The 21,752-nt window shown below is 41.6% G+C and overlaps 2 pseudogenes; both read left to right on the forward strand.

Moving 5' to 3' along the window:
* The first annotated feature begins 7,197 nt into the window (after positions 1 to 7,197).
* On the forward strand, positions 7,198 to 8,356 carry LOC133377998 (zinc finger protein Gfi-1-like; annotated as a pseudogene).
* A 624-nt stretch (positions 8,357 to 8,980) lies between these two features.
* LOC133377999 (C-X-C chemokine receptor type 6-like) lies at positions 8,981 to 9,984 on the forward strand (annotated as a pseudogene).
* The last annotated feature ends 11,768 nt before the right edge of the window (positions 9,985 to 21,752 follow it).

Genomic DNA, 21,752 nt, shown 5'->3' on the forward strand with positions numbered 1-21,752 from the left:
CTATTCAGTCCCATAACCAGGCCTGAACCCAAATTGGAATGGGTCAAGATAATCTGTTTCTTCCAAGAGTACTTGCAATTAAAATGATTTATATGCAGGCAAAGTAATGCAGATCCACACAATACGTTTAAAGTACATCCAACCTGCATTTAAATCTGAAAGAATTGCACTGTCTGCCCATTTGCTACTGGGCCAAGTTCAAGGTTTCAGAGTAATCCAGGCCACATGGCAGTGTTTTCTTCCTAAAACTGTGGGTTTGTGAAGACTGCCCACTAACCATACTTTTGATTTAGAAACCATGCCCTTGAATCTATACAGTGTAGGGTGTAGTTCCTCAATGTGGAAGAAAATTTACTCTGTACTTGCTCACAGAAGTGTTGTTGTTATTACTTCACATATTCCTTCTAAAACTTAGTTCTGCCCCTAGAAACAGTTACCAAAGTTCCTTGCTCAAATTAACTTCTGACTGCAAGAGAAAGGGAGAAAAGTACCTAGGAGCATTTGAGTAGCTATAAAAGGGATAACCAGACTGTAATGTGAAAACATATTAGACTTCATATCTTTTTGTCTGTGTGCTATGCATGAGGTGGTAAAGGAGATCATTCTTATGTAAAGGATAAACACATCGAGAATTCTCTGAACAATCTCAGTCTCCAGGTTTCTGAAAACCTTTATGAGTTCCTTCCTCATCTTTTCCTTTAGACAGCTTCCCTGCCATCTCTAGTATGGTGTTAGAAATGGCTTCAGCAATCCCACCCAATATGAGTTAGCAGTTTAGTATACTTAAGCATGCAGTAGAAAGGCCCCCATAAAGGCCTCAGTAGCAAACAAGGAATAAGGAAATAGAAAATATAAATATGCTCTTATGTTTAAATATGTGTTGCTATAGAGCTTAGCTCATGATAGCAGGATGCAGGATGTGGGTAAAAGGTAAGAAGAACAGGTGCAAGGTACGCACAAGGGTGTTAGGTACACATATATTATGGGCTAGGTGCAAAGGTTACTGATAAATGTATTGATTGAAAACACCGAGAAAACCTGGACGGAAAGTCCCCAACAAGCAGAGGCACTTATGTATTTGCATTAGGCTTTCGCCCCCACACAGGATGTATGTACAGGATGTACACGTAGACGACCGCTAACGGAAAAGAACAGGTGCAGAGTACAGAGAGGTATTGGTGAACAGCCAAAGGGTGGTGGCCAATGGGTGTTAATGCAGAAAGTGGAAAAATACCATGGGGGGAGTAAGTTGAAACCTATATAAGACTGCTTGGATGTAACTTCAACGGGAACTCTCTTGGGCATGAGTCGAGAGATAGCTCCTCCTGTGTACACAGAATAAAGGCTTTGATTCTTGAATGCTGATTTCATGTTTGTAAGTATTATTGGCTGACTTATGGGCATAAATACGATATTTTCGTAACAATTATGGCGACCCAGATGGAACCCTTTTAAAACTCAGTGCCGAATCAGGCCGCTGTACTCCGCCAGGCTAGGGGAGTGCGCACCGGACCCTTTAGGTTTGCCCTGGGGGCCATGAGGCACCGGACCTGATTGGGACACTGATAATTGGGGTCCCAAACTGAGAAATCAGCTTCAGAACAAGGCAGTAGGGAAGAGCTGTGCCATTCGTCGGGACGCCAACTGGGGTAGGTAAGTTCGTTTGCCTTATATGTACAGAGGGGGATTGAAAATAGCCGATCAGTGTGTCGACTTCACCAGAAAGTACATAGACAGGCAAGACAAAAACACCCCAGGTAAAAATGGGCACTAAAGGCTCCAAGGTGGTTATGCAGCGGCAGTGTTTTGTAAATAACTCTGTGTCAGAATGTAGATGAAAGTCCTTATTCAAATGCATGGAGAGAGACGAGAACCTATTGAAGTCCAGTTAGAGTCTGGATGAAGCCCAGTTAGAGTCTGGGTGGCCCGGTTAGAGTCCAGGCAGTGGGGGCGTCTCTCTCCAGGTTAAAGGCATGGGAATTGAGAGGCCTAATAGGCGGTTGGCCCCCGTCTGAAAAAGGATGTTTTTATAGATTTATGTCAGAATGAATGGCCAATGTATGGAACTGAGGTGGAATGACCCCCTGAGGAAGAGGGTTAGTCCAGGAAGAATAGGTTGTTTAAGTGGATCTTTTTAAGGTCTGTGTCTTTCTCGGTTTCTCTGTGATTCTTGGTGTGTCTCTAAATAGTATATGTTAAACATTGTTAATAAAGAAATTTATCCTGGCACTGGCGCCATGACTCAACTTTCATGGTTAACATGTGGAGGATGCCAGCAGAACATTGAGGACTGCTGCTAAAACCAAAATGCTGCTATAAGTAGTCTGCCGTCTCATTTTGTGTATTTGTGTTTCTCTGAGTGTCTGTGGCTAACGTGTGTAACATGTTAGTAATAACATTTGTCAGAATGAATGATAGCTAAACTTGTGGGACTGTAATTGTGGTTGTTTTGTTGCATTTTTGTCACAAAGGTTTCATATGAGATAAAAGGAATGGCTAGACTGGGGGAGATAGTGAATGAGGTGATTCAAATCACCCCTTCCAAATCACCCACCCTTGGATGATAAGGGAGTCAAAGGTGTACTAAAGAACGATAAGGAGATTGCAGAGAAGCTAAATGAATTTTTTGCATCTGTCTTCACAGTGGAAGATATAGGGCAGATCCCTGAACCTGAACTAACATTTGCAGGAAGGGACTCTGAGGAACTGAGACAAATAGTGGTAACGAGAGAGGAAGTTCTAAGCTTAATGGACAATATAAAAATTTACAAATCACCGGGCCCGGATGGCATCCACCCAAGAGTTCTCAAAGAACTCAAATGTGAAATTGCTGATCTGCTAACTAAAATATGTAACTTGTCCCTTGGGTCCTCCTCCATGCCTGAGGACTGGAAAGTGGCAAATGTAACGCCAATATTCAAAAAGGGATCCAGAGGGGATCCCGGAAATTACAGGCCAGTTAGCTTAACTTCTGTCCCTGGAAAACTGGTAGAAAGTATGATTAAAGCTAGATTAAATAAGCACATAGAAGAACAAGCCTTGCTGAAGCAGAGCCAGCATGGCTTCTGCAAGGGAAAGTCCTGTCTCAGTAACCTATTAGAATTCTTTGAGAGTGTCAACAAGCATATAGATAGAGGTGATCCAGTGGACATAGTGTACTTAGACTTTCAAAAAGCGTTTGACAAGGTACCTCACCAAAGGCTTCTGAGGAAGCTTAGCAGTCATGGAATAAGAGGAGAGGTCCTCTTGTGGATAAGGAATTGGTTAAGAAGCAGAAAGCAGAGAGTAGGAATAAACGGACAGTTCTCCCAATGGAGGGCTGTAGAAAGTGGAGTCCCTCAAGGATCGGTATTGGGACCTGTACTTTTCAACTTGTTCATTAATGACCTAGAATTAGGAGTGAGCAGTGAAGTGGCCAAGTTTGCTGATGACACTAAATTGTTCAGGGTTGTTAAAACAAAAAGGGATTGCGAAGAGCTCCAAAAAGACCTCTCCAAACTGAGTGAATGGGCGGAAAAATGGCAAATGCAATTCAATATAAACAAGTGTAAAATTATGCATATTGGAGCAAAAAATCTGAATTTCACATATACGCTCATGGGGTCTGAACTGGCGGTGACCGACCAGGAGAGAGACCTCGGGGTTGTAGTGGACAGCACGATGAAAATGTCGACCCAGTGTGCGGCAGCTGTGAAAAAGGCAAATTCCATGCTAGCGATAATTAGGAAAGGTATTGAAAATAAAACAGCCGAGATCATAATGCCATTGTATAAATCTATGGTGCGGCCGCATTTGGAATACTGTGTACAGTTCTGGTCGCCTCATCTCAAAAAGGATATTATAGAGTTGGAAAAGGTTCAGAAGAGGGCAACCAGAATGATTAAGGGGATGGAGCGACTCCCTTACGAGGAAAGGTTGCAGCATTTGGGGCTTTTTAGTTTAGAGAAAGGGCGGGTCAGAGGAGACATGATAGAAGTGTATAAAATTATGTATGGCATTGAGAAAGTGGATAGAGAAAAGTTCTTCTCCCTCTCTCATAATACTAGAACTCGTGGACATTCAAAGAAGCTGAACGTTGGAAGATTCAGGACAGACAAAAGGAAGTACTTCTTTACTCAGCGCATAGTTAAACTATGGAATTTGCTCCCACAAGATGCAGTAATGGCCACCAGCTTGGACGGCTTTAAAAGAAGATTAGACAAATTCATGGAGGACAGGGCTATCAATGGCTACTAGCCATGATGGCTGTGCTCTGCCACCCTAGTCAGAGGCAGCATGCTTCTGAAAACCAGTTGCCGGAAGCCTCAGGAGGGGAGAGTGTTCTTGCACTCGGGTCCTGCTTGCGGGCTTCCCCCAGGCACCTGGTTGGCCACTGTGAGAACAGGATGCTGGACTAGATGGGCCACTGGCCTGATCCAGCAGGCTCTTCTTATGTTCTTATGTTCTTATGTTCTTCCCCGTTAAAAGGTAAAGGTTGCCAACAGAAAAGTTATTTCCTCAAAGACATAAAAGAATATTGTCATGAACACTGTCTCAGGTGTGAAGTGTATGGGGTCAAACACATAGAAAGGCGAAAACATTATAAACTAGGCAGAGTTGCGTGTCTAAAAGACTATCTAAGGCTTTTCGGCCAGGATGGCCCCTGTGCCTCCTGTAATAAACGAATCCGGCCTGGTGAAATGAGCATCTGAGTAAAAGACAAAGTGTATCACCTGGAATGTTTTAAGTGTGTTGTTTGCCAAAAGGACTTCTGTGTCGGTGACAGATATATCCTCATCAAGTCAGACATAGTGTACATACAGGATAAATGGACTAATAATTAGGACTAATAGACTGGATATGAATGTATGGAATTCATTATGTTTTATAACTGAGAATAAAGCATGACATGGCCAGAGGGGGAAACAGGGTCTAAAGATTGTTGTAAGGGAAGGACATTGGAATCAATTTCTTTCTATTGATGACTGGTTGTAAAATAATGATGCTTTCAACCGTGGGGGCCAATAAAGTCCAAGCCCAAAATTACAGTCCACCTGTCAACCTAGTGCCATATGTTTTAATGCTAATCGCGATAGGGTGTTTTTTTACGTCTGACTGACTCCTACACGTTAGCATTGATGGTGTATGGTGGTGACTTCTTCTTTTTTTTTGTAATAATTTTTATTATTCAAATTTTCATAAAACAAATCGAACAACAAAAACAATACTACAAAAATAAAAATAAAAACTTGACTTCCGATTTGTCACAGATCAGCTATAAGTATATAATATATATCAAACCTGTCCCCTAAAACATATGAAATTCACTTTTTTCCATAGTCTATTTTAATTAATCGTCAAATCCCATTATCATCATTTCATTTTTTTCTTTCAACAAAAAGTCCAAAAGAGGCTTCCATTCCTTAAGAAATGTATCTATCGTTTTTTCTCTGAGAAGGCATGTCAATTTGTCCATCTCTACTAAGTCCATTAATTTCAATAGCCATTCTTCCATTGTTGGTATTGATTCCATTTCCCACTTTTGTGCATATAATAATCTTGCTGCCGTAATCATATATAATATTATTCTTCCATATTTCTTTTCCTTTTGTTTATCCATAAAACCCAATAAAAAAAATTCTGGCTTTGACTGAATATTTATCTTTAAGATTTTTTGCATCATCCTACCTATCTGTGCCCAAAATAATTTTGCCTGTTTACACAACCACCACATATGATAAAAAGATCCTTCTTGTTGTTTACATTTCCAACATACATTAGAAACATTACTATACATTTTTGACAACTTTTCTGGAGTCATGTACCAATGATACATCATTTTATAAAAATTTTCTTTAAGATTATAGCATAATGTAAATTTCAAACCTTTTTTCCACATATTTTCCCATTGATCCATTTGTATATTATAACCAAAAAATTTTGCCCACTTGACCATACACTCTTTTACTTGTTCTTCTTCCATGTCCATTTTCAATAAAAATTTATACATTTTTGCAATTATACATTCATCATTTGTACACAAACCTATTTCAAAATCAGATTTATTTATTTCAAACACATACATTTTCTTATCCATTTTGTATCTTTCTAACAATTATAAATAGGCAAACCATTGTGAACTATATCCTTCTCTTTCATTATATATTCTCCATGCACATTTTCTAATAGTTCTTGATAAGTTAACCATTTCTCTTTTCCAGCCATTTCTCTTTTATAAAATGCTTCTTGACTTGAAACACATAGTGGTATTTTCGAAAAAAACCTTGTTTTGTATTTATTCCATATTTTCAACAAAGGACGTCTTATAAAATGATTATTAAAATCCACATTAACTTTTACTTTATCATACCATAGATATCCATGCCATCCCCACTTCAGGTTGTGACCCTCCAAATCCAATAATCTTTTGTTCCTCAATACAATCCATTCCTGTATGGTGGTGACTTCTTGAGGTGGCATGGACAGACATTTACTGTTGATTTCAATTCGATGTGAGACAAAGGCCGAATAAATTAGACGTTCCAATTTCTTTTGAAAAGAAGCAGATGACTGTAATCTCCCTAGAATGATGCTTGCAGCTCGTGACCAGAGGGGGGGATAACCCAACATTCATCCCGACAGGCAGGAAGAGGACCGTTGGTGCAGTTGCACACTATAAAAGAGGAGATGGACTCATTAGGGTGAATGGAAGGCCTCTGGAAATGATGGAGTCTAACAAACATGTCCAGTGTCCTTGCATTTGATCTTCCTCCTCCTGCTCTTCATCCTGGTAAACTTTTGCTAAGAGGAAGGCACGTTATTAGGAGACTTGGGACCTGAGAGAAGGGAAACAGTGTGTGCCATGTCCAGTCCAAGAACAGAGGAGTCTTTTTAGGAGATAGTGGAAAAAGCCTTTAGGAAATTGAAATAACGCTTAAGTAAGTAAGTGGTCGACAACATGCCCAAAGCACCAGTCAGCCCAACAGGCAGAGGTGCGTGAACTGCCACTAATGCCCCGTACTGTATAGGGAAAAAGAGCAGAAGGAGGCAGGCAACAATTGTCTTCCGCCATCGTTTTTCAACATTATTTCTGCAGGGTAGGCGACTTAAGAAGATACTCCCGTGCCGACGCCTGAAGGAGCCCGGATGGCTGGAACTTGTCTGCGGAAAGGCAGCAGAAGGGTCAGGCGGCCGCCTTTGTTCATCCTAAGAGGTACCATGCCCAGGTCTTTCCTGGTGAAGAGTAAGAAGCATTACAACTATCGCCAACCCCATATCCCCGATGGGGAGTATAATCCCAGCCTAAAAAGTGTCCTGGCCAAGATCTGGGTAGACACTAAAGTTATGGGAAAGATGAATTTGGGCCTCTCTGAATCAAAGTCCTCCCCGGGCCACTTCTCCCTGGAATCTCTGCTGTTCGATGGGCCGGATGGGACCTCCAAGTTAGTTCCCAGTCCCAGTGGCAAAAGCAGCCTAGGTGACAGAACCACAGAATTGGAGGATTTCTGGAGACCGCCATTCTCCTCGCCCCCTCCAACTTCTGAGAGTTCCACCTGTCACTCCATAGAGAAGCCTTCCCCCTTTCCGGTGCCCATGACACCCTATACGACGAGTAGTTTTGGAAATGAGCCAAGAAACTTGGCACAGGGTTACAGGCCAGGCCCAATCCCAGAATGTAGTTCATCTCTTGGTCCCTTTTATGGGCAGGGATCGGAGATCACTTTCTATGGATTACAGTGCAGCCCAGCACTGGGAATCTATAATGACTTTGGCTCCCCTGGACTCTTGGAGCGACCCGAGGTGACCCCCAAATCTATGTGATGGCCCCATCTGGACTCCAACAAGACAGGAGTGCCAGTGGTATTAGATTGGAATCAGAATTCCTCTGTCAGCCCCTGCCAATCCGTACTGGTCCCTACAAGTGTGTCAAATGCAACAGGGTCTTCTCCACTTCACATGGCCTGGCAATACACATCTGCCATTTACACAGTAATACCAGACCTACATGAACATGTAAGGTATGTGGCAAGAATTTTAGGTCGACCTCTAGCTTATCCACTCACCTTCTCATCCACTCAGAAAACCGGCAATATCCCTGTCAGTACTGTGGGAAGAGATTCTACCAAAAGTCTGACATGAAGAAACACACTTTAACCCATACGGGTGAGAAGCCACACCAATGTTGGGTGTGTGGCAAAGCTTTCACCCAGACTTCCAACCTCATCACCATAGCCGAAGACACACGGGCTTGTGGCCCTTTGGCTGTGGTATTTGTGGAAAAGGCTTCTGGAGAAAAAGGGACCTGCGGGGACACCGGGAGAAGGAACATGGTCTGAGTCTTCCATCCCCTCCAACGTATCCAAATGGACTATATTGACCGAAGCCCGCATCTTGTTCCAGGCATGGTCCAACCTGTGTGTGGTGGATGAACAAAATGATCGGAATTGTGACCAAGATTTGTAGAGAAACTGGACTGAAGTGGCTGGTATTATCAATAGTACTAATTTGGGTTAGGTGTAGTCCAAAGGGAAAGACTAAATTGTCACCATATGAGTTTATATGGCAGACCACCACGGTTGGGACCAGGGGTGGGAAATTCTGTAAACTTTATAAATATTGTAAATACAATGTTGGGTGATAATGCTGTTGTTGAATATGTAACTGCCCTGCAGTTTGTATTACATAATCTTCACAGGTATACACCAGGGTTCCAGAGACTGCCGCTAGAGGGACCCATTTATTCAAACCAAGCGGAAGACTGTATTCGTATTTAAAGGTGGCAGAAGGGTTTCCCTAAGGACATCTGGGGGGGGACCCCAACCTGAAATTGAATGAAATATCGAGGTGGATCCGCGTGAGTAGACTCAAACAGCGTCATCACCAGTGGAACCAGTGACAAGGGTAGCGAAAGACTCTCCAGCGGCAGGAGTGAAGAATCAAGAACTCGAAGAAAAGTGACTATCGGAGACCGTACGGTCTCGGCCTGAAGGTATTTGACAAGATGGAGATCAAGGACTATGATTATTATGACTATCTCAACACCACATCTCATGAAGAAAATCCTCATGAGATATTTTCAGCGTTTAGTCAAGTTTTCTTAGTCAGTATGTAGATATTTACCTGTATTCTTGGAGTGTCAGGAAATACTTTGGTTCTAATTATTTTGATTTTCTATGAAAAACTGAAAGTGTTGACAGATATATATTTGGTGAGTTTGGCTATGGCCGATTTGTGTTTTCTTTGTACTTTGCCATTCTGGGCTTACTCTGCCGCCCGGGAATGGATCTTTCACACTTTGCCATGTCAAATCATCTGAGGTATGTACACCCTGAATTTGTATGGTTCTATGTTAACCCTCACCTGCATAACAGTCAATAGATACATTTCTATCATTCACGCCACCAAAGCTCGTGCCAGTCTAGGCAAAAGAATGTTATGGGACAAAGTAGTTTGTATTTTAGTCTGGATAATCTCCCTGGCATTGGCGCTGCCCCAATTTTTGTTTAGTACACAGGTTGAAGCGGATAAGAGGGTATGCATTGCAAAATACTCTACGCGCCTGTTGGAACTGTTCACAGAAGTGATTCAGATAATCCTTGGATTCTTCTTACCTATGCTAGTCATGGCTATCTGTTATTCGAAGATTGTGAAGACATTAGTAGATTCCAAAGGATTCCATAAGCACAAATCCTTAAAAATAATATTTGTTATAGTTATGGTGTTCATTGTTACACAAACTCCCTTAAATCTCTTAAAACTCATTCGGGCTGCATACCAGAAGATTATTTTGGATGAAAGATTTGATTACGCTTTAATTATAACAGAAGCCATTGCCTATTTCCATAGCTGTCTCAACCTGTCCTCTATTTCTTCATCGGGATAAGGTTCAGACACAATTTGGCAAAGATTTTGAAAAGCATTAGAAGCATTAATACTCAACAAATCGTTATGAAACAAAGTACTGAGGATAATGCACCTATCACAAGGCTTACTTCAATTTCTTAAAGGCTTTTTGAGGGGGGAAATGTTAGAAATGGCTTCAGCAATCCCACCCAATATGAGTTAGCAGTTCAGTATACTTAAGCATGCAGTAGAAAGGCCCCCATAAAGGCCTCAGTAGCAAACAAGGAATAAGGAAATAGAAAATATAAATATGCTCTTATGTTTAAATACGGTGTTGCTATAGAGCTTAGCTCACGATAGCAGGATGCAGGATGTGGGTAAAAGGTAAGAAGAACAGGTGCAAGGTACGCACAAGGGTGTTAGGTACACATATATTGTGGGCTAGGTGCAAAGGTTACTGATAAATGTATTGATTGAAAACACCGAGAAAACCGGGACGGAAAGTCCCCAACAAGCAGAGGTGCTTATGTATTTGCATTAGGCTTTCGCCCCCACACAGGATGTATGTACAGCATGTACACGTAGATGAAGGCTAATGGAAAAGAACAGGTGCAGAGTACAGAGAGGTATTGGCGAACAGCCAAAGGGCGGTGCCCAATGGGTGTTAATGCAGAAAGTGGAAAAATACCATGGAGGGGGAGTAAGTTGAAACCTATATAAGACTGCTTGGATGTAACTTCAACGGGAACTCTCTTGGGCATGAGTCGAGAGATAGCTCCTCCTGTGTACACAGAATAAAGGCTTTGATTCTTGAATGCTGATTTCATGTCTGTAAGTATTATTGGCTGACTTATGGGCATAAATACGATATTTTCATAACAATGGGCCACATGGAGGATAAGGATATCAATGGCTGCTAGTCATGATGGCTAAATAATATAATCTCTGATATCAGAGACATACTAGTTGCTGGGGAACGTGAGTGGGAGAGTTGCTATTGTGCTCATGTCCTGCTTGTAGGCTTCTCATAGCTTGGCTACTATGAGAACAGGATTCTGGACCAGATAGACCTTGAATCTGACCCAGGAGGCCTCTTCATGTGTTCTTAAGAGGGCATTCAGTAAAAGTCCAATAAAAGAAGATTCTACAGGTGGTAACTTTTCTTTAAGTGAAGAGCGAGGTGAGACATCTTGATGATGTGATGCAAATTCAGCAGGTCAGATGAATTCTAGCCAAGAGATGTGAGAATTTTCTATCATTTCAGATACACATAGTTGCTACTATGGCATATTCAGTTATTGAGCACATTTGGATAGGCACTTAAGTGGTGATGAAAATGACCAAAGAAGTCAACATTAGACAGCATCTTGGTCAGAGGATTCATGCTGCAATTCCACTCCACTTTTTATATCAACACTGTAGCATTATTATTGCAGGAACTCAGCACTGCGGTACCTCTTTGCATAGTTAGCTGTGTTTGGACAGGTTTTAACCATACCAGGAATCCCTCTGAAAATAGTTTCTTGGGCATGGTCATCATCCTGAGCAAGACAAACATCACCTCATACAAGCAGCTAACCAAGTATAGAGGTGTTCGACTCCACACAGTTCAGGTTTTTGGAAGTGATCACATTGATAGAATATTATGAGAAAGGAATCCTACCTGTTTTATTTGTAAGTGAAGACCAATGGGAGCTTGGGTCATATAGGTGGGAAAGGACATAGCCTGAAGATGGGCATCATTAGCATTTTCTGACTCTCTGATTAGCTAAATCTGCCATCAGCAATAGCATTAGCAGGGGCAAGGTCTTTGAAAAGGACAAAATCAAATAGGTGCCTCATTTTTCCTTGCAGTGTACATTGAAGGTAACTGCAGTAGTTCTGGACTATTCTCCTCATTTCAAGGACAGAACTGTCAAAATTTTCAGTATGATGAAATGAAACATAAGAATAACTTCACTTCATAGACACATACCCAGGTTGTAATGACCTCTCAGTGACTCCTGCCCATATCCATCAAGCCTCTTTTTTCCCCAAGTCCTAATCTTCCATTCAGTTGAATCTATTTTTGTTTTTAAGTTCAATAGCTTTTTCTCTGTTTTTCATTCTGAAGTACAGCTTGATACTGGGAATGGCAATTCTATGATCTTTTAAATGAGCATCATTGAGATAAATTTTTACACTTCTTTTTCCTCCCTTACATGCACTTTACCTTTCTGCTTTCTCTGTTGTGAATGTAATGGATGCAAACGAAATTCAGAACTTCACAAATGGTACCTGTGCCTATGAATCCTTTGAAACGTGCAGCACCTGAAGACTTTGGTGCCTTTGTTCATTTCCAAGTGAATATCTCTCTCTATATCTATTTGCTTTTTGTTAATGTTTAAAATGGCTAGTTTCACTTTCCCCACAGGAGGGAACAAATAGTTCCAGTGGTAAAGAACCTGGAGAACATCAGGCCTAAAATATAATGGCATGGCCCTTGTATAAATACATTTCATCTTCAGAATGTAATTACGGGAATGTAATGGGAATAAAACTCAAATTAATTGCTTTTTCTATTATTCTTGGTGTCCTTGAGGGTTCTTCATGTGGTATTAATGGCATAGAGAAGAGAATTAATTACTGTATTTTTCAAATGGCCTTTTTTTCCAGATGACTTCCTATAGAAGTTCTTTTCTTTTGTAGGTACATTCAATTGCAGATCTCTTGATACTGTCAAATATCAGCTGTTGCCCATATTTTTAAATGGGAAGTGCTTTTCATTGTTCTCTCTATCTGCCTAGCAAACTACTAACTATTTCTTGCACACAGAGTAGCCACATAAAAAAAAGGAAAATGCATTTATTCGTGGCATTTGTATGCCACCCCACAACATAAAGTTCTTTGGGTGTCTTTCAATAATAAACTAAAAACATTAAATGCAAAATAAGATGTGAAGCCAAAAAATAAAAAGTTTCATAATCAACAACAACAATAAACAAATCTTACCATACCCTCAAAGTTAAAGTACAGATTTTAAAACTGAGAGGCTGAAACTATATCAGTTATTTTTAAAAAAACCTAGGTAAAGAAAAAGTTATTGTCAGCGACAACACACACACACACATACACACACACAAATATGACATCAGGCAAGTCCCCCAAGAGGCTGTTCCATAACCAGGGTGCCACCACTGGAAAGGCCCTCTCCCTGGTAGTTACCCACCTCTCTTCATTTGGTGGACCACCCAGAGTAGGTAGGGTTGCCAGGCTCAGGGCCTGAGAATGATTCTGTATCTTTAAGAGAAGAGAAAATTCAGCCAAGTGCAGGTTTTCTTGCAATACTGTAATGGGAAAAATCACAAGGTGAAATTCTCCCTTCCCCCTGCACAACTTTTAAAGATACAGAAGACCTCTTAGAGGCTGGGCCTGGAAACCAAGAGGTCTTCTGTGTCTTTAAAAGTTGTGCAGGAGGAAAGGAGAATTTCACCTTGTGGTAGTTCCCATTGCAGTGTTGCAAGAAAACTTGCACTTGGCTGAATTTTCTCTTCTCTTAAAGACACAGAATCATTCTCAGGGCCTGGGCCTGGCAACCCTAAGAGCATACCTAAGTTCCAAGCTATTTAGGACTTTAAAGGTTAAAAGCAACACTTCTTGCAATGGTTTCTGAGACAATTTACCAGATGAAACCACCAACAGTGGTGCCAAGAATCTTACTTACTGTTATTGCATAGAAATGTGTATATTAGGAGAAAATCACATTAAAATGCTGATTAATTTTCCTGAGGACTTAAAAAAAATCACAAATTTATGTGGAAATATCGAAAACTGAACTTAAGAATGGAAAAAAACTGGGAGAAACTGAAATAAATAGATTCACCCATCCCTAGGTGATATGGCCTCCATTACAATTAGCAGAGCTGAATTAGGGACTTTAGTAGCTGAAGTTCTAGCACACTGGCAGCTCTTTCAGAGCACAGGATCTTCAGCTGCCGCCAACCACAATTACTGGCTGACAAAAGCTTTGCTCATGAGGAGCAAAGCACTTGTCAACCAGGTAAGTTAGACATTCTCTTTAGGTTTTAATCAAGATTTGTAAAGCTCACCTCTCCTTTGAGGCGGCTTGCTATGCTCCTTCTAATCTACCAATAAAAGCATTTAAAATAATTAAAATATCCAATCTTTTACTACAAATATACAAGTCAGCACATGAGAGAAAGAGAAATAACCCACTGATATTCAGATTAGCTCCTTAAGGCCATGATGAAAATATTTGCATGCCAACTACCTTTGCTAAAGGACTACATTTCAGAGTCAAGGGGGAGGGGTTGCCAGTGAAGTTAGTTCAGCTAGTCACCACTATTACAAATTCTTGTTGCTTCCTTATTCCTCCCTCTTCTCCTTCTCTGACTCCTACAAGGTGGGAGAGAGAAGAAACTGTAAACATGCAAGGTCATTGCTTAACAGAAGTCTTCCCCTACTCTTTTACTGCTTCCAGATAGACAAATCAGTAAAGGATTGTGTGAGGCTGTTGCTTAGCAGTGTTATTCAGATGATGCAAAAATGGGAAGATGGCTAATCCTGGAGAGGGTTATACTCCTCTTGAAGGAACAGATTTGTACTTTGGAGATGCTCCAGACCACAGCTTCCAAAATTTACTTTTTTGAACTACAACTCTCATCAGCCCCAGCCAGCATGGCCACTGGATTGGGCTGATGGGAGTTGTAGTTCAAAAAAGTAACTTTTCCAAGTTCTGCTCCAGACCTGGATCCAGCTTTGTCATTGGAGGCCCAATGTTTCTCCAGATGAAACTCTGTGTTTTTGGTAATCCTTCCCAGGTCTCCAGACAAGGCACCCCAATCTCCAGTTTCTGATCTGCCGGGATGTGTGTATAACAATGGGCCCAAATCTCCTTTTCCCAGGCAGATTTAGGCCATTGATTTGCCCCTCTGGCTTCATTCAAACCAGCTGCATTCAATGTAGGGGTGAAGAAGAACTTCCTCCTTCCCCTCATTGAATGCAGCTGACTCTGTAGCCAAGGGGTATGACAATAAGCCCTGCCCCAAGATATTTAGTTTGGTTGAAGCCCCCCCCCCAGCTTCAGAACGGCATTTGATCAGAGGGGCGAGGAGAAAGTTCAGTTGACACACTCCCCTGGCCTTGGATCTGGTTGTATTCGATGGGGGGAGGAAGTTCCTCCTAGTCCCCCCCAAAATTGAAAGCAGCCAGATCCAAGGCTGGAGGGTGTGTTAATGGATCCAAATTTCCCTTTTCTAGGGAGATTTAGGCCCCTTGTCATACCTCACAGCTTTGGAACTGGCTGTATCCCATTGGGTAGGCAAGAAAGAGCTCCATAGCATAGCCCAGAGCTGAGAGTGATGAAACAATATAGGAGACAGCTTGAGAGCAGATGGAGATGAAGTCCTGGTGGATGCAATCATAAACTGGTAAGTGCTTATGGTAAGTGTATTTAGGGGCAGTGAGGGCAGCAAAAAAACAATATTTTGCTGCCACTATCAAATCATCCGCCCAGCGGAGCTCTTCAGAATTGTCCGGGGGATATTACATGCTGGCACCAAGGACATGGTAGAACCATCTGAGGTCCACGGTAATGAATTTGCTAGGCACTTCCAGGATAAAATCGTTAACATCCGCCAGGACTTAGACTCCAGTGTTGTAGCAGGTGAATCAAGTGAGGTATCCAGAGCACAGCCTTATCCTGATTTCTTGGATGAGTTTCAGTTGGTACAGCTTGAGGACGTTGACAAGGTGCTTGGACAGGTTTGTGCAACCACTTCTGTGCTGGATCCTTGCCCTTCTTGGCTAATAAAAGCTAGCAGGGATGGAACAGCCGGCTGGGCCAGGGAAGTGATCAATGCCTCTCTGTGAGAGGGAGTGGTCCCTGGCCGCCTGAAAGAGGCAGTAGTGAGACCACTCCTGAAGAGACCCTCTCTGGACCCAGAAAATCTTAATAACTATAGGCCGGTAGCAAATGTTCCATTCCTGGGCAAGGTCCTGGAACAAGCGGTGGCAGGCCAGCTCCAGGCATGCTTGCATTAGACCAATTATCTGGATCCATTTCAGTCGGGTTTCAGGCCTGGTTTTGGCATGGAAACTGCCTTGGTTGCCCTGTATGATGATCTCTGTTGGGAGAGAGACAGGGGGAGTGTGACTCTGTTGATTCTCCTTGATCTCTCAGCGGCTTTCGATACCATCGACCATGGTATCTCTCTGGGAAGACTAGCTGAGTTGGGAGTGGGAGGGACTGCATGGCGGTGATTCCACTCCTACTTGGTGGGTTGGCTCCAAAAGATGGCACTTGGGGTACATTGCTCAGCATCCTGGACTCTCCAGTATGGGGTTCCACAGGGGTCAGTTCTGTCCCCCATGCTGTTCAAAATCTACATGAAACCGTTGGGTGTGGTCATCCGGAGTTTTGGAGTGCATTGCCATCACTACGCTGATGACACACGACTCTATTTCTCCTTTTCATCTTCTTCAGGTGAGGCTGTCAATGTGCTGAACCAGTGCCTGGCTACGACTATGGACTGGATGAGGGCTAATAAACTGAGACTCAGTTCAGACAAGACTGAGATGCTGTTAGTGGGTGGTTCTCCTGACTGGATGGTGGATGTCCAACCTGTCCTGGGTGGGGTTGCACTCCCCCTGAAGGAGCACATTTATAGCTTGGGGGTTCTCCTAGAACCACCTCTGTCACTTGAGGCTCAGGTAGCCTCAGTGGCATGGAGTGCCTTCTACCATCTCCGGTTGGTGGCCCAGCTACGCCCCTATCTGGACAGGGATACCCTGGCTTCAGTTGTCCATGCTCTGGTAACCTCCAAGTTAGATTACTGCAATGCGCTCTATGTGGGGGTGCCTTCGAAGATGGTTTGGAAGTGCAGCTGATGCAAAATGCAGCAGCCAGATTGGTAACAGGGACCAGATGGTTCGAATATATAAAACTGATTCTGGCCTGCCTGCATTGGCTGCCTGTATGTTTCTGAGCTCGATTCAAGGTGCTGGTTTTTACTTTTAAAGCTTTACATGGCTTGGGACCACAATACCTGAAGGACCGCTTCTCCCGACATGAACCCACCTGTACACTATGCTCAACATCCACGTCCCTCCTCTGGGTGCCTACTCTGAGGGAAGCTGGGAGTCTGGCAACAAGGGAGAGGGCCTTCTCAGTGGTGGTCCGCAAATTATGGAAGGACGTCCTTGATGCGGTGCACCTGGCGCCAACATTGTTATCTTTTTGGTGCCAGGTCAAGACTTTCCTCTTCTCCCAGGCATTTTTAACAGAATTTGAATAGCACTTTTTAAACTTGTCTATTGGTTTTTATGGGTTTTAATTTGGTATGGTTTTAAATTTGTATATTTGTTTTTAATGTTTTTAATTGTTGTAAACCGCCCAGAGAGCTTCGGCTATGAGGCGATATATAAATGCAATAAAGAAACAAACAAACAAAGAAATAAATAAATGCAATAAATAAATAAATAAATAAAGAGGAGGAAGTTCCTCTTCCTTATCTCCCTCTATGGGATGCAGCTGGCTACCAGAGCCCACCCTGTGACATCACTAGTACCTGCCCCTGAAATCTCAGGGTTTGGAATGTGTCTGACCTGGCAACCCTACTGCTTTAGCCCCTCTCCCACTGTGTGTCAGATTGGCAGCTAAGATCTGTGGAGGGTCCATCCTTGTGCCCAAGAGATGGTGATCCATTGGTTGTGGAACTCTCTGCCTTTGGAGGTGCCTCAAACATTTTCCCTGCTTCAGTTCCATAGGTTGCTTAAGACATACCTTTTCACTCAGGCTTTTTGGTTCCTATGGTGTGTAAATAGTTTGATTTAGTGAACAGTCTAGAAGTATTTTCTTGCTGCAATTGTTTTTAACGACTTTAATATGTTGGTTTTTATCTTGTTTTTAACTTTGTTGTATTTTATTGTTTTTATGTAAACTTCTTAGAGATGTTTATTACATTACGTGATATAACATTTTTATAAATAAATAAATAAATAAAATATTGTATTTTGTGAACCACTGGGCTATTGTTACAAAGAGTGATATAGAAAGGTGGTAAAAAATAAAATAATTAAATAAATATTCACAGTGCACAACACAGTGGCTTCCAATGAGTTGAGTGTCTCTGTAAATCAATTCCCATGGACTGTAACTTCTGACCTTCTTTTTTGCTAATAGAGCAATAGCCTATATCAAATAGTGGGTGTGGTGGCAGTGTGGGGGGGGGAGTTTCCAAAATTCCTCAACTTCCCAAACATATAACTGCATTTACATAACTACATAACCACAATAACACAATGGTAGTTGTGATCAAGGTCAGGACTGCTGTTAAACAAGGAGGAGGTTAACCTAGGATTTAATCTGAGTCATGCCCCAGAATCCTTTTATGAATCAGATCTATATTGTTTGCAGAATGTGCATTCTGTTCTTTGGTTATCATACATTTCTTTATGCCTGCAAAATGGCTTCTAGAAGGACAGGAAATTAATGCACCAGATTCACAAAGTGCTTATTTTACAGCTATAAGTGCTACAACCCTACTAGATCACATATATCCAGATTAATAAAAATACAAAATTCTCGTCAAATAGATAGACATTATCCTGCCTAGATTTACAGCTATATTTAGAAAAGTAGCAATCTCTTCAGCAGTCAGCTTGTAAACATAATGAAAGTGAAAATTTAAAAGGTAACAAAATAGATGCCTTGAGTAGAAGGGGGAGGAGGGAGGGTGCACACACAGATGCAGCTGATCTGGGTGAAGAACCCCACAGATTAAATCAAACTAATAAATTTCAGTCAGGCAGAATATTCTTGCTAATTGGGAACTAAGGTGTCTTTATTAGTTATCTTGAAAATGCAATAAAAAGGGAACTATGCACGCTTTTATCCAGCATTGCATAAGTACCTCATTACCACGGGGGCAAGTAACTTAACCCAGCATGTGTTCTGCTGGATCTGGAAAGTTGATTCATTACATTTTATTAAACAAATTAGAAAGCTAGGCTCTCAGGCAAAATATGTCTGGTTTATGATTCAAATCATGTTCAAAATAGTTAGGTTTTTGATCCCTTACCCAATGCCCCAAAATTTATTTCTGCATTTGCCTGTCATTGATTTGTTTAATAAAACCACCAGCACATGACCTTTTCAAGGTCATCAAAATTCAGATGCCTGCTCTACTTTAAGGTCTTTGGACCAAGAAATGAAAGGCATCAATTGGATACTATCTTAATCTTTAAGTGCACTGGGTTGGGTGTTGTTTAATAGAAAATGTGCAGCATTTGTGAAGGATATTGTTTAGGATTTATGTCCACTAGCACAGGAAATTGCTCTATTGATTTATAGAACAGATGAGGAGCTTTTTTCAGCTTAAGAGCCACATTTCCCCATAAGCAAGTTTCAGAGGCTGCATGCCAGCGATGGGTGTGAAAAAAACACACACAACTCTCGATCCCCATCCAGGTAAGCAAGAGGTATGATTACAGTTCAAGGACACATTCCAGCCCAGTAAAATCACTAGAGGAGGGTACAGAGGAGGCACAGTGAGTGGTGTGGTCTGGTTGTGTGTGGCCTGGGCAGAGTAGTGAGGTCAAGATAGAGAGGGCCTCATTTGGCCCCTGAGCCTGAGGTTCCTCACCTGGTTTATACTATAAGACTGAAACCCTATGCACAATAACACACACCTAATGTCCATTGACATAAACGGATAAGTCAAGAATCAATTACTATTCACCATGCTAGCTAAATGGAATTTATGTGTGTAGTTAGAACTCTGAGTATCAGATACTGGAGACTAACAAGAAGGTCATCACCTTCATGGGGTTCTGGTCATCATGATGGGGCATTGGACTGTCTCTGTCTTGAAAATGGAATGTTGGACTAGATCATCCCTAGTCTGATCCACTAAGGCAATTCTTAAGGGTTGGATCCAGACTTAGTCATGCTAAAGACAGACCTATTGAAACCACTGGGACAAATTAGTCACAACTAACTTTAGTCCCATTGATTTCAGTGGGTCTACTCCAGGAATGGGGAACCTGTGGCCCTCCATTTGTTGTTGGACTAACATTCCTGATCATTGTCCAACAACATCTGGAGGACCACAGGTTCTCCATTCCTTCTTTAAGTCTGGCTACAGCTGTGTTCTTAGTGAAATGTAAAGACTTGTGTTTTAAGTGTAGCATAATACTATGGATTTGTCTGCTGGTTGAAGTCCATCTCTTCTTTCTCCTACCAGCTGGCTTTCTCTGTCCCATTCCACTCTCCACTATGACAATCTTTTACCACATGATTATGCCAAGAAACACATTTTTCTTACCCTCTCTTCAGCTGATATGGCTCCCAGAACAGCTTACAATAAAAATAACAACAAACAAGATAGCTCCTGCCCTGCAGGTTTACAATTTAAAAAACTGGACATGACCCAAAAAGAAAAATGAATGGGGAGGATGGAGCAAAACAAGCTAACTCAGGCATTTGTTCTCAAAGTTCCAAAGTTCTTATAATAACCAGCTTGAATGGAAACAGCTTAGGGAGAGGAGAAGTCAAATGGAGTCACTGTCCCACATTTTCTTCTGTTGCAGCCAGATGGAATGTCTGCTGATGGATGATATTTCAGATGGAGGAGCCAAACAGAGATGGCCTCTCACTTGACCAGACTGAAAGGGCTCTGCTGTCATATCTAGCCCTCTGCTGTGGCCAAATGGAATGAAGTTGTAATGCATATAATTATTAGGGAGGTATGCATGACACCCTCCACATACAGTTTCAATATGTAGAGGGGGTTGCAAGGCACCCAAGTCTAGTCCCACACACCGCCATGCTGTTGTTACACTCTCCTAATAAAAATCCATTTGACATGAATTGGAAAGAGTTCTCCATGAATACATATGTATGAATGGAAAGCTCCTACACCTGAGAAGAGACCCTGGCCAGTCAGACAGCAGCCCCACAACACCCTCTGCATATTCATTCACTATGTGGAGGGGATTCTGTGTACCCCTACAGTCATAGAAGCATTTTAATTCTGACGTTAGAACAACATCATCTTGTGCAGAACTGATGCTGTTACTAACTGTAGCTGCTTTCCCCGTGTCCTGCATTGACCTATCTCACACACTTTAGTAATTACTTAGTACTTTTGTTTTATCATATTTCTTTTAAATGATTTAGCTAACATAGAATATAAAAGAGAGAATATAAATGTTTGACTGAATACATATATATGGAGCAATCGGAGGGAATCATTCTTATGCCCATTCTTAAGCAATGATTATGAAAACCATTTTGTATTGTGCCCTGTCAGTCAAAAGCATATTATTACCTCAACTCCTCATTGGTCTAACTGAAAACAAATGCATGCTTCAGACAGAAACTAAGGAAGACTTATTAATTACTATTTTTAGGTAATGCTTAAGGCCATTCCAGATTTTTTTAAAGGCACCATGGTACATTTGTGGAAAGCACAGGGCCTCTTTTAATTGTTTCATCACTAAAAAGTTGCCGTTATCTGTCAGACTTCAAATATAATTGGACCCATTGCTATTTTAAGGTCTTTTCTCCATTTGTATGGAGCATAGAAATGCACAGCATTGGAAGAAAAATGCTCTTCTAATTGAATCATTACTTACAAGGCCATGGCCATGGGATTCATTTTATGCAACACCATGTGCATTATACTCCTATAGCTTTCGTTTGTTCCTTCATATGTTTTTATCCTATTGTAGGAAAGAAGATTGAGGAAAGAAGCTTTTACAAATAAACAGACTGACGTAAAAGCAAGGCTATTTAAAAACTTGCAAGTTTCCGTTCATGTTGAGGTTTGCAAATGGAAGCTCTGTAGCATTTGCATTGAACTATAAAATGGTACAACTGGATGTGACAGCAGGAGATCTGTGACTGGATTTTCCTTGTTTTTACAAAG

Source organism: Rhineura floridana, chromosome 2 (genome assembly GCF_030035675.1).
Source record: "Rhineura floridana isolate rRhiFlo1 chromosome 2, rRhiFlo1.hap2, whole genome shotgun sequence".
Classification (NCBI taxonomy): Eukaryota; Metazoa; Chordata; class Lepidosauria; order Squamata; family Rhineuridae; genus Rhineura; species Rhineura floridana.